This window comes from Heptranchias perlo, chromosome 2 (genome assembly GCF_035084215.1).
Source record: "Heptranchias perlo isolate sHepPer1 chromosome 2, sHepPer1.hap1, whole genome shotgun sequence".
In the NCBI taxonomy this organism is placed as follows: Eukaryota; Metazoa; Chordata; class Chondrichthyes; order Hexanchiformes; family Hexanchidae; genus Heptranchias; species Heptranchias perlo.
This window is the reverse complement of record NC_090326.1, coordinates 21,610,898-21,623,079: the sequence shown is the minus strand read 5'-3', so window position 1 is coordinate 21,623,079 and position 12,182 is coordinate 21,610,898. Positions and strand designations below refer to the sequence as shown.

The following is a 12,182-nucleotide window of genomic DNA, read 5'->3' as shown; positions in this document are numbered from 1 at the left end:
AGAGACGGAGTGCAGGAAGGTGTTAAACAGGGAGAAGGAGCACAGGAAGGTGTTAAACAGGGAGAAGGAGTACAGGAAGGTGTTAAACAGAGAGACGGAGTACAGGAAGGTGTTAAACAGAGAGAAGGAGCACAGGAAGGTGTTAAACAGAGAGAAGGAGTACAGGAAGGTGTTAAACAGAGAGAGGGAGTACAGGAAGGTGTTAAACAGAGAGAAGGAGTACAGGAAGGTGTTAAACAGAGAGAAGGAGTACAGGAAGGTTTTAAACAGAGAGAAGGAGTACAGGAAGGTGTTAAACAGGGAGAAGGAGTACAGGAAGGTGTTAAACAGGGAGAAGGAGTACAGGAAGGTGTTAAACAGGGAGAAGGAGTACAGGAAGGTGTTAAACAGAGAGACGGAGTGCAGGAAGGTGTTAAACAGGGAGAAGGAGCACAGGAAGGTGTTCAACAGAGAGACGGAGTGCAGGAAGGTGTTAAACAGGGAGAAGGAGTACAGGAAGGTGTTAAACAGAGAGAAGGAGTACAGGAAGGTGTTAAACAGAGAGAAGGAGTACAGGAAGGTGTTAAACAGAGAGAAGGAGTACAGGAAGGTGTTAAACAGAGAGACGGAGTGCAGGAAGGTGTTAAACAGGGAGAAGGAGCACAGGAAGGTGTTAAACAGGGAGAAGGAGCACAGGAAGGTGTTAAACAGAGAGACGGAGTGCAGGAAGGTGTTAAATGGAGAGAAGGAATACAGGAAGGTGTTTAACAGGGAGAAGGAGCACAGGAAGGTGTTAAACAGAGAGAAGGAGTACAGGAAGGTGTTAAACAGAGAGACGGAGTGCAGGAAGGTGTTAAACAGGGAGAAGGAGCACAGGAAGGTGTTAAACAGGGAGAAGGAGTACAGGAAGGTGTTAAACAGAGAGACGGAGTACAGGAAGGTGTTAAACAGAGAGAAGGAGCACAGGAAGGTGTTAAACAGAGAGAAGGAGTACAGGAAGGTGTTAAACAGAGAGAGGGAGTACAGGAAGGTGTTAAACAGGGAGAAGGAGTACAGGAAGGTGTTAAACAGAGAGAAGGAGTACAGGAAGGTGTTAAACAGAGAGACGGAGTACAGGAAGGTGTTTAACAGGGAGAAGGAGCACAGGAAGGTGTTAAACAGGGAGAAGGAGCACAGGAAGGTGTTAAACAGAGAGAGGGAGTACAGGAAGGTGTTTAACAGGGAGAAGGAGCACAGGAAGGTGTTAAACAGAGAGACGGAGTGCAGGAAGGTGTTAAACAGGGAGAAGGAGCACAGGAAGGTGTTAAACAGAGAGACGGAGTGCAGGAAGGTGTTAAACAGGGAGAAGGAGTACAGGAAGGTGTTAAACAGAGAGAAGGAGTACAGGAAGGTGTTAAACAGAGAGAAGGAGTACAGGAAGGTGTTAAACAGAGAGAAGGAGTACAGGAAGGTGTTAAACAGAGAGACGGAGTGCAGGAAGGTGTTAAACAGGGAGAAGGAGCACAGGAAGGTGTTAAACAGGGAGAAGGAGCACAGGAAGGTGTTAAACAGAGAGACGGAGTGCAGGAAGGTGTTAAATGGAGAGAAGGAGTACAGGAAGGTGTTAAACAGAGAGACGGAGTGCAGGAAGGTGTTAAACAGGGAGAAGGAGCACAGGAAGGTGTTAAACAGGGAGAAGGAGCACAGGAAGGTGTTAAACAGAGAGAAGGAGTACAGGAAGGTGTTTAACAGGGGGAAGGAGCACAGGAAGGTGTTAAACAGAGAGAAGGAGTACAGGAAGGTGTTAAACAGAGAGACGGAGTGCAGGAAGGTGTTAAACAGGGAGAAGGAGCACAGGAAGGTGTTAAACAGGGAGAAGGAGTACAGGAAGGTGTTAAACAGAGAGACGGAGTACAGGAAGGTGTTAAACAGAGAGAAGGAGCACAGGAAGGTGTTAAACAGAGAGAAGGAGTACAGGAAGGTGTTAAACAGAGAGAGGGAGTACAGGAAGGTGTTAAACAGAGAGAAGGAGTACAGGAAGGTGTTAAACAGAGAGAAGGAGTACAGGAAGGTTTTAAACAGAGAGAAGGAGTACAGGAAGGTGTTAAACAGGGAGAAGGAGTACAGGAAGGTGTTAAACAGGGAGAAGGAGTACAGGAAGGTGTTAAACAGAGAGACGGAGTGCAGGAAGGTGTTAAACAGGGAGAAGGAGCACAGGAAGGTGTTCAACAGAGAGACGGAGTGCAGGAAGGTGTTAAACAGGGAGAAGGAGTACAGGAAGGTGTTAAACAGAGAGAAGGAGTACAGGAAGGTGTTAAACAGAGAGAAGGAGTACAGGAAGGTGTTAAACAGAGAGAAGGAGTACAGGAAGGTGTTAAACAGAGAGACGGAGTGCAGGAAGGTGTTAAACAGGGAGAAGGAGCACAGGAAGGTGTTAAACAGGGAGAAGGAGCACAGGAAGGTGTTAAACAGAGAGACGGAGTGCAGGAAGGTGTTAAATGGAGAGAAGGAATACAGGAAGGTGTTTAACAGGGAGAAGGAGCACAGGAAGGTGTTAAACAGAGAGAAGGAGTACAGGAAGGTGTTAAACAGAGAGACGGAGTGCAGGAAGGTGTTAAACAGGGAGAAGGAGCACAGGAAGGTGTTAAACAGGGAGAAGGAGTACAGGAAGGTGTTAAACAGAGAGACGGAGTACAGGAAGGTGTTAAACAGAGAGAAGGAGCACAGGAAGGTGTTAAACAGAGAGAAGGAGTACAGGAAGGTGTTAAACAGAGAGAGGGAGTACAGGAAGGTGTTAAACAGAGAGAAGGAGTACAGGAAGGTGTTAAACAGAGAGAAGGAGTACAGGAAGGTGTTAAACAGGGAGAAGGAGTACAGGAAGGTGTTAAACAGGGAGAAGGAGTACAGGAAGGTGTTAAACAGGGAGAAGGAGTACAGGAAGGTGTTAAACAGAGAGAAGGAGTACAGGAAGGTGTTAAACAGAGAGAAGGAGTACAGGAAGGTGTTAAACAGAGAGAAGGAGTACAGGAAGGTGTTAAACAGAGAGAAGGAGTACAGGAAGGTGTTAAACAGGGAGAAGGATTACAGGAAGGTGTTAAACAGAGAGAAGGAGTACAGGAAGGTGTTAAATGGAGAGAAGGAGTACAGGAAGGTGTTAAACAGAGAGAAGGAGTACAGGAAGGTGTTAAACAGGGAGAAGGAGTACAGGAAGGTGTTAAACAGAGAGAAGGAGTACAGGAAGGTGTTAAATGGAGAGAAGGAGTACAGGAAGGTGTTAAATGGAGAGAAGGAGTACAGGAAGGTGTTAAACAGGGAGAAGGAGTACAGGAAGGTGTTAAACAGGGAGAAGGAGTACAGGAAGGTGTTAAACAGGGAGAAGGAGTCCATTATTGTTGTGAAGTTGCAGTGTTTGCACTCAGCTCTGTATAATTTGTGGGTTCGATATCAAAACATCAGCAGCAATGGGAAACCACTGCAAATGTGCAAGATTGCGACTAATCTCCAGACACTCATCCTCCTCATTGTCAGGGGGAAGTTCTCGGAGCCTAATGGTTGTCGTACTGGACTAGCAACCCAGAAGTTAGTGAAATTGAATCAATAAATCTGGTAATTTGTGGGCTTGCACCAGAATAAATGGCAGTGAAAGCTGCCTTATTGTCATCAAAACCTAACTATTTGACGAACGGCCTTCAGGGAAGGGAAACTGTCACCCTCACCTGGTCTGGCCTACATTGTGACTCCAGCTCCACACTTCATGGTTGACACTCAATGTCGTGAAGGCGACTGGGGATGGGCAACAAAATGCGGCCTTGCTCGTGTCTCCGACATTCCCAGAACACATTTTTAAAGATGCCTGTGAGGGTGGGCTCAACACTCAGCTGATCTGGGGCCAGAACAAAGCCCTGCAGCAAAATGCGGCAAGTAGCAACGGTTCCATATTCACTGTGTGCTGCACTGTGCCTCTGGAGATCTGAAGTGGGGGCTACTTCCTGCGTGGGACCCCCTCCCCGACCTGGCATGAGTGGTACTGGAGTCACCTTTGCTTATATCGCAGCATCGTTGTGTCATAATTGCATCACAGATGGCTGTCGAGTAAGATGTTTAATAGTGCGTGCAGTGACAGATCCGATAATGAGCAGTTTTCACCAAAACAAGCCAGCGTTCCTTTCAGTCTTCGATAAAAGGATTAAACAAGGCGCTGCTTTGATTATTTGCTGGAACAGATTAAAGAGACGGAGGAAACGATCAGATCTATTCCCACCTGCAAAGGATTAACTGTAATTGCAGTTCAGTTACCTTCACTAACGTACACAGGAGATTGATCCTTTAATCGAGGGCCAATAAACCAAATGCAATTGAATACATTCTGATAATTAGAATCACAATTTACGTTATTTGTGTGCATCCTGGTTTCTAATCTGTTTATAGAGTGTCTTCTCAGACCCGACATTATAGGACAGTGCAGTGGGATAGCACACTGACCTTTCACCTCTGGGATCTGGGTTTGAATCCAGTCCAGACTGATGGGATGAACGTCTTCTCTCTCTGCTGATCGTAGGGGTCCTGAGGTAAACGAGCTTGGGCAGTCTCAACCATGCTCCCTCTAGATTGAACAAATGGGAGAAAGAACAGCAATTATTCTCCAATATTAGTACTCACTGGACAGTCTCACTCTGAGGGGGCTGAATGATCGTTGGTGAGACAAAATGGAACTGTCACTCCAGCAGAGTGTGGACCCGTGTATTGGTGATTCCAAGTGTCGGGTGTCAGCTTCTACACTGCAGAGTTCCCAATCCCAGCCAAACCTTTGCAGTGAGGTGGCAAAGGGAGGCAGAGGGTAACTCTACAGCTGGTGGAGGAAAATATGAGGAAGAGTCATCAGTGATTGAGTGGTCAATCTGTGGAACAGGCTCCCGAGGGAGATGGTAGAAGCAGATAGTGTTGATTCATTCAAATGTAAATTAGTTCGATTTCTTTCAGAAAATAACATTTTGTGATACAATATATGAGTAATTTGAGACATGACATGTGGTAAGTGCAGCATGCTCAGGAGGAACAGGTGACTTTGGACCTATGATCCCCAAAGCTCTCCACCACTGGGGGTTTTCGTCGCCTCATGTCTGGGTCTGTTGTAGACTAATTGATGGAGATTGATTGTTATGGTTGGTCAACAACTCCATTGTGATTGTATCAGGCGACTACCAGGATGGTAAAAGGCGAACTAGATGGACCTGGGTCTTTTCTCTTCTGGAAATTCCTATGTTCCTATCCACCCGGATTCAAGAAAGAAAGGTGTGTGTGTGTGTGTGTTTGTGTGTGTGTGCGGGCGCGCGCATGTGCATGTACGCGTGCTCATGGTGAAAAGGGACCAGGAAACCTGAAATCATCAAAGCAATAGCAGGTGACTGATGAGTCAGTAATGTGGATGGAGCATAGACTGAACAAACAGGGGAAAGAACAGGGTCACAATGAGAGCAAAGTAGTTCAGTGGGATAGAATCAGGCAGTCTACCAGAACAGTCCCAGCAAGCTCAGAGCATGCAAAGGTGATATTGTAACAAGATTGTTAAATGTTAAGGTGGTGCTATTGGTCCTTTCCTTTCAGATCCAAGCTCAGTGAAGCGAGACTACAGTTTAAAGGGAAGGTTAATTCAGAGTAAAAAATGGAACTGGAAAAGTAGTTGATGCTTATTTTGTTTATAAACTCCTTCAAAACAGCTGGATAAACATTTGGGGAAGGGTATTTTTTTTCTGGTTGTGCACTGTTTAATGAGTTTAGTGCAATGTATTAACACATTCATGTTATTAATAATAACAACCCGTTTATTTGAAATGTGCCTTTGGTCACAAAAGGAGGACTGTCAGTTCTGTGCGGGATCAAGTTCTCAAAAACCAAAGGATCCATTGGCTGGTGGGAGTCTCGGAAGGTGATCCTCCATCTCCCCTTGAGAATTCGGTCTGCAGCTCCTCTAACTTCAGTTACATTGAACGGTGTCATCGTCCCCTCTCTCTGGGATGCCCCTCCCCCATTCTTATTGTTTGTAGTGGTTTTAGAACCCTGTGGCAATTCATGTAAGAACCAATCCCTCAAACTCGAGGAGGTGTGTACAAAGTTTTAGTGCACTTGATGAAAACAGAGCTGAAGCCGAGTTCCCCCAGGGTTAAACCGAGGCCCCGTCTGCCCTCTCGGGTGGACGTAAAAGATCCCACAGCACTATTTTGAAGAAGAGCAGGGGAGTTGAAGAAGATGGAGGGAGGGACACCCCAGCGTGTGCCCCCATCTAACTCGAGAGAGAGGGGACGATGACACTGTTTGATGTAACTGAAGTTAGAGGAGCAGCAGACCGAATTCTCAAAGGGTGATGGAGGATCACCTTCCGAGACTCCCACCAGCCAATGGATCCTTTGGTTTTTGAGAACTTGGCATCTTGGCCAATATTTATCTCTCAAACAACATCAGCAAAACAGACGATCTGGTCACTGCTGTTTGTGGGACTTTGCTGTGCGTAAATTGGCTGCCACGTTTCCTATATTACAACAGTGACTACACTTTAGAACTACTTCATTGGTTATAAAGCACTTTGGGACATCCTGAGGTCATGAAAGGTGCTATATAAATGCAAGTCTTTCTTCTTTTACTCCTCCTACTCTCCCCCGTCATGTGCAATTCCACAGGAAAGTGTGCGTGTGTGTGGAAATATGCAGTTGTTAGAAATACACAGGCTCCCTCACCAAGAGGCAAGTGTCAGTCTGAACCAAATCCGAGGAATGTGAGGGTACCATGGCTTTGACACATGCCCATCGTCCACCCTGCGATTTCCTCTCCCTTAAGAAAAATACGTACCATTAGATTGGGAGCTGACTGTGTGGCTAATCACAGTGCAGAGCCCAGTCCTTGGCACTCTGTGGGGCAGCCAGTCGGTGCCCTGACACATTGTTCAGATGGGACCAGGCTTCCACTTTGCATAATTAATGCTGAACAGACATTATACAAACTGCTTCACCTCTGAAGTGATGAGCGTGGAAGAGATTCTATAAATAGAGAAGACTAGCAACATGCCATTCTGCTGAAGTCACAGCTTCACCATTTCCACTGGTCCTGCACCAGACTTTTACCCTAGGACAGGCCCTAATTATAAAACCTCAACAAAATCAAATCATTTAAATTTGATACCGGACCGACAATGCAACAATATGGATCTCAAAACATTCGAAGTACCAATTTAATGTTTCCAATTTACCCCAAGCATGTGCCACCCAGTGTTGCCAACCCTCCCGGATCAGTCTCCCGGAATGGAAGACTGAGGTCCAGGGCACTGCTGCTAGCCACCGGGAAGGAAAGTAAAGCTTTGTGCCTGCGTACTTCCTTCGCCTGCTCACAGCCGGCCACCCAATTCTCCGAGCTACTTGCAAGGCAGCTGCTTGTGTAAAAACTGCGAACAAAGACCCTCCGTTACACGGGGGACCGACACCTTTATACAGCAAACGCAATAACATTCGCAAACTGCGGGCATTTGTCACGTGATCAGACGTCACATAATCAACAGTCATGTGATCGACTGTCACGTGATCAAACCTTCGGGATAACGTCCATCCAGAGTTGGCAACCCATAGTCCCGCCCATGTTCTTACTGGGTGTAAGTTGATATTTTGAAACTTTTATAATATCAGGATGGCATCCTTTGACTTGGTTAGCATTTTTTTTTGTGTGTTGGAAACAACAACTTGTATTTGTATAGCGCCTTTAACATAGTAAAACATCCCAAGGTGCTTCACAGGAGCATTATCAAAAAAATTTGACACTGAGCCACATAAGGAGATATTAGGACATGTGACGAAAAGCTTGGTCAAAGAGGTAGGTTTTAAGGAGTGTCTTAAAGGAGGAGAGAGAAATGGAGTGGCGGAGAGGCTTAGGGAGGGAATTCCAGACCTTAGGGCCTAGGCAGCTGAAGGCACAGCCGCCAATGGTGGAGCGATGAAATTCGGGGATGCGCAAGAGGCCAGAATTGGAGGAGCGCAGAAATCTCGGAGGGTTGTAGGGCTGGAGGAGGTTACAGAGATAGGGAGGGGCGAGGTCATGGAGGGATTTGAAAACAGGGATGAGGACCAGGAGCCAATCTAGGTCAGCGAGCACAGGGGTGATGGGTGAACGGGACTTTGCACCAGATCTTTACTGCCGATGAGCTACTGTAATTTGCATCTGACCTCGAGCTGCCTTTTCATCAGATCCCCTAAAGAGCATGGCCCTGAGTGATTGGTGCAGGTGACCCACAGGACCTGCCTCTGTTAAAGCATGCGTATAAGGAGTGATCCATTTTCTAGCTCCAGATCTATGTTTCCAGCCAGTTACTTGTCCCTTTGATTGACGGCAGTGATTACAGCTCAGTTTGGCTCATTTTGAGCCTTGCTTTGTGAAAGGAAAATCAATGGGACTTTTATGTATTGGAAATACAAGTGTCATGAGTTTATTAAAGCATCGCTTTTGTTTTATCTTGCACTCTGCCTAGCAACAGCAATATTTTCTTCCATGTTGTCACTGCCTAGCCTCAGTTCACAGTTTCCCCACTGACATTTGAAAGAATGAGCTGGATCCTGATTTTCCCTTTGCATACTAACCACAGGTAATAGCTGGGGCTTAATCTCTTCATCCAGAGACAGTATCGGCAGCATTAGGCTATGGAAAAATCTCAGGCACAGGAACACATGTCTGAGCTTGGGCAGGAGACCACCAACAAGTGTCCACGATGCGAGCTTTGAAGGAGCACGACACACAAAGTTCAAGGTCCAAGGTGATTTTGACAACCGCTTGCAGAGCGATGCAGATTTTGTGTGTTATCCGAAGCTCTTCCTGCAGAAGATGCTACAGCTCTCCCAAATCACCCTGCTCAACCCCAGCCTCCATAGGCACGCCTTTTTTGTCGTTCTCATGTGGGGTAGTGGCTATGGTACTGGACCAGCAATCCAGAGGTTGAGAGTTCAAATCCTGCCATGGCAAGTTGGGAAATTGAATTCAGTAAAAATTTGGTCAAAAATGTGGGCTGGCATCAGATAAAATAGTCATGAAAGCTGCTGGGTTATTGTTAAAAATCCAACTGGTTCACTGATGTCCTTCAGGGAACCTGCCATCCCTACCTGGTCTGGCCTACATATGACTCCAGTCCCACACTGCATGGTTGACTCTCAATTAGGGATAAACAATATTATGGTTAGTCAGGCCATTACGTATCTAGTTGTGCTTTCCATTCTGCTGTCCCAGCGTCCTTTGGGAATAGGATACCAACAGAGTACCTCTCAGGTAGCCTGGCCTATGTTGGCCCTCCTCTTCTTCCAAACAGCTCAGGTAGGGGAGTTTCCATTGGGAAACCCATTGGTGCTAATAATGGAACTAGTGGTAGAAAAAAGATGCAGCACAGGAATTGGCACAAAGGTTCATGGAAAAAAACTCGAAAAAAGTGAACAAAAATAGTCCAAAAAAAATACACGTATCTTAACATTGCTGTGTCCTTTGAATATAGTCTTACCTTAACCTAGAAACCCTGCAAACCCATTTCACACGGGCATAGTTATGAATGGATATCTTGAAGGCACGAATGTAAGCAATGGATGTCTCTCACCCACATTTTAATATGTAAATAAAGCTCCCGCCTGTTTTCAGGTAGGCTTTTCTTACTCCCGATGTTTTGCGCACCGGAAACAGCCACGTGGCATAAAATGGGTGGAGACCGGGCTAGATTCACACCTGAAGAATGGTAACTTTGGAGAGGGATGTCAACACTGGTGGAACTGTACCAGTGCAACAGTCAGTGCCTTATAGAAAGGGGCAAAGAACAGAATCCCCATCTTCAGCTTTCATTGTCAAAGATCACATAGTAATATACTTGGGCTGAAGTGTCAGCTTTTGATGGTATTAACGAGCTGGTTATATTTATGTGAGTTCAGTCAATGACGGTAAAACAATACGCTCACAAGCAGAGTTTCACTTATTCAAAGTTTAATCCTCCGAATTAGGCCGATGAAACAAGGTCTCTCGAGTTTATGGTTCTTGAGCTCAATCTTCCCCAGTCAAATTCCTGTTACAATTCACTGATTTGTATACCTTTCCTGACTACAAATTACTAATCTAAATACCCTTATAAGGATTGCAGCTGTAAACATCCTTAGCTTCCTTATCTCTCCAGCCTTCAAATAAGTATCAATGGGCGAGTATCTCTCAGCACCCACCATGTATGACGGGGAAGTCAACTCTAAATTTAGGGATCCCCAATTCTCTATCTTTTCCTACTTTGACTTCAGTAACCCTCTGATAGCCGTCGGCGTTTTTAACCCTATCCTGGCTGCTGCACCGATCTACATGTAAAAGGTCGGTTTTAATAGAAGTTAAAGCATTGTATGCTTACAAACACCCAGTCGGTTACAAGTTATCTTCTTCGTTTTTCTTCACATGCCTATAACTCCGCTGAATATACAATTGAGTGAAACAAACTCTTGCTGGAAAATCAGAGATTGAAATATTTGTACAATCTTGATGTTAACTAAGCTTAGGATTAATACTGCTCACAGTCCGCAGAGCGACTGTGAAAGGGGAAAAGCCGGATGCAACACAGAGACTTTTAAAAGACAAAAAATCCTGTGTCAGTGGTAGAAAAGGGATACCCTCCCCTTCCCATTTCAGATATTCTATCCTTTTTCTCTCATCTTTCAATCTGTGATGTTTGCTACAAACAAAAGCAGAAAATTCTGGAAGCACCCACCAGGTCAGGCAGCATCTGTGGAGAGAGAAACAGAGTTAACATTTCAGGTCAATGACCCTTCGTCAGAACTGGAAGATGTTAGAGATGAACAGCTTTTGAGCAAGTACAGAGCCAGAGGAAAGGGGCTGAGTGGTGGGGGGGGGGGGCGGTGGGGAGGGGGGCGGTGGTGGTGGGCAGGGAAAGAACGAAAGGGAAGGTCTTTGTTAGGGTGGAGGGCAGGAGTGATTAAATGAGAAAAGGGATGAGGATGCAAGGCAAAAGGAGGTGGAAATGGGACAAGTGAAGAAACAGAAGATGATTCTAGAGAGGTTGTAAATGGTTACAGCAGAACAGCAGAGGGGGAGGGAAGCATGGAAAATCCGGCAAAGAGGACAATGCTCCCGAGGCCCCGGAACGTGGTGGAGAAAGGCAGGTTGACCCCAGGGGTGCGGACCATCCCACCGGACATGTATCAATAGGGGATCCCCACCTCAAGCACCACCCCACACCTCCTCCACTCCCAGTGGCTCTGGTGCAGCCATCCTCCATTACCAGCACCTGCTGTCCAAGAAAATGGGAGCGGTGGTTAAGGTCCGAGAGAAAATGGGCAACTAACTCAGTCAACTCCTGTTTGACTTTGGCTTCTAATTTATTCTATAACTCCCTAATTTTTTTACTGCACTGGGTGTAAATAACCGAGGGTCATTTTCGTAACTCGATCGCAGCCTTTGCTTGTTGTCTAAGTGCTGCCTTGAACCCCTCATTCTCCTCCTGTCCTAACTTTCCTCTTGGAATCCTCATCACAGAGGCCCTTAACCCATTCAACAGGGTCTTTAATTCGGACCACATTCAGTGCAGAGTCTGTTGCTTCATACTCAAGGACAAATTGTTCAGTGAACTTTTCTCGATTAGATTTGTCTACCATGGTGACTTAATTAAAATGAAACTATAACCCAGAAGTAGTTAGTCGGTAGCAGGTGCGGGGTCCTTCCTCTACCTATCAGCCTGCTTAGGGGACCAGCCTTGGAGCCTGTGATTATGATACGACACTATACTGCCCCTTCTCTGGGGTGCCAATTGTTAACTAGCTAGTTATATTTATGTGAGTTCAATCAATGATGGTGAGAGAATATGCTCATAAGCGAAGTTTCACTTATTCAAAGTTTAATCCTCCAAATAAGGTAAATACTTACAACCAAGTGAAGCAAGATCTCTCGAGTTTAGATTTCATGAGCTCAATGTTCCCGGGTCAAATCCAAATTCATGTTACAATTCGTTGGTTTATATACCTTTCTTGACTCACATTACTCATTTAACTGCCATTACAAGGCAAGCAACTGTACGTCTCTTAGCTACTATATGTTATATTATAGATATATATATATATATATATATATGTGTGTATAATATACATTTATATATGACCAATAGGTACTATTGATTGATGGAGTGAAGATGACCTCATATTCCATTAATCCGTTTGTCACATTTGTAG

General features: G+C 45.5%; 1 protein-coding gene across 2 annotated transcripts in view; it reads left to right on the top strand.

Annotated features, from left to right (window-relative positions):
* The window catches only part of LOC137335753 (catenin delta-2-like), a 532,228-nt gene that overhangs the window by 406,301 nt on the left and 113,745 nt on the right, over nucleotides 1-12,182 (top strand). The gene's annotated exons all lie outside the window — the stretch shown is intronic.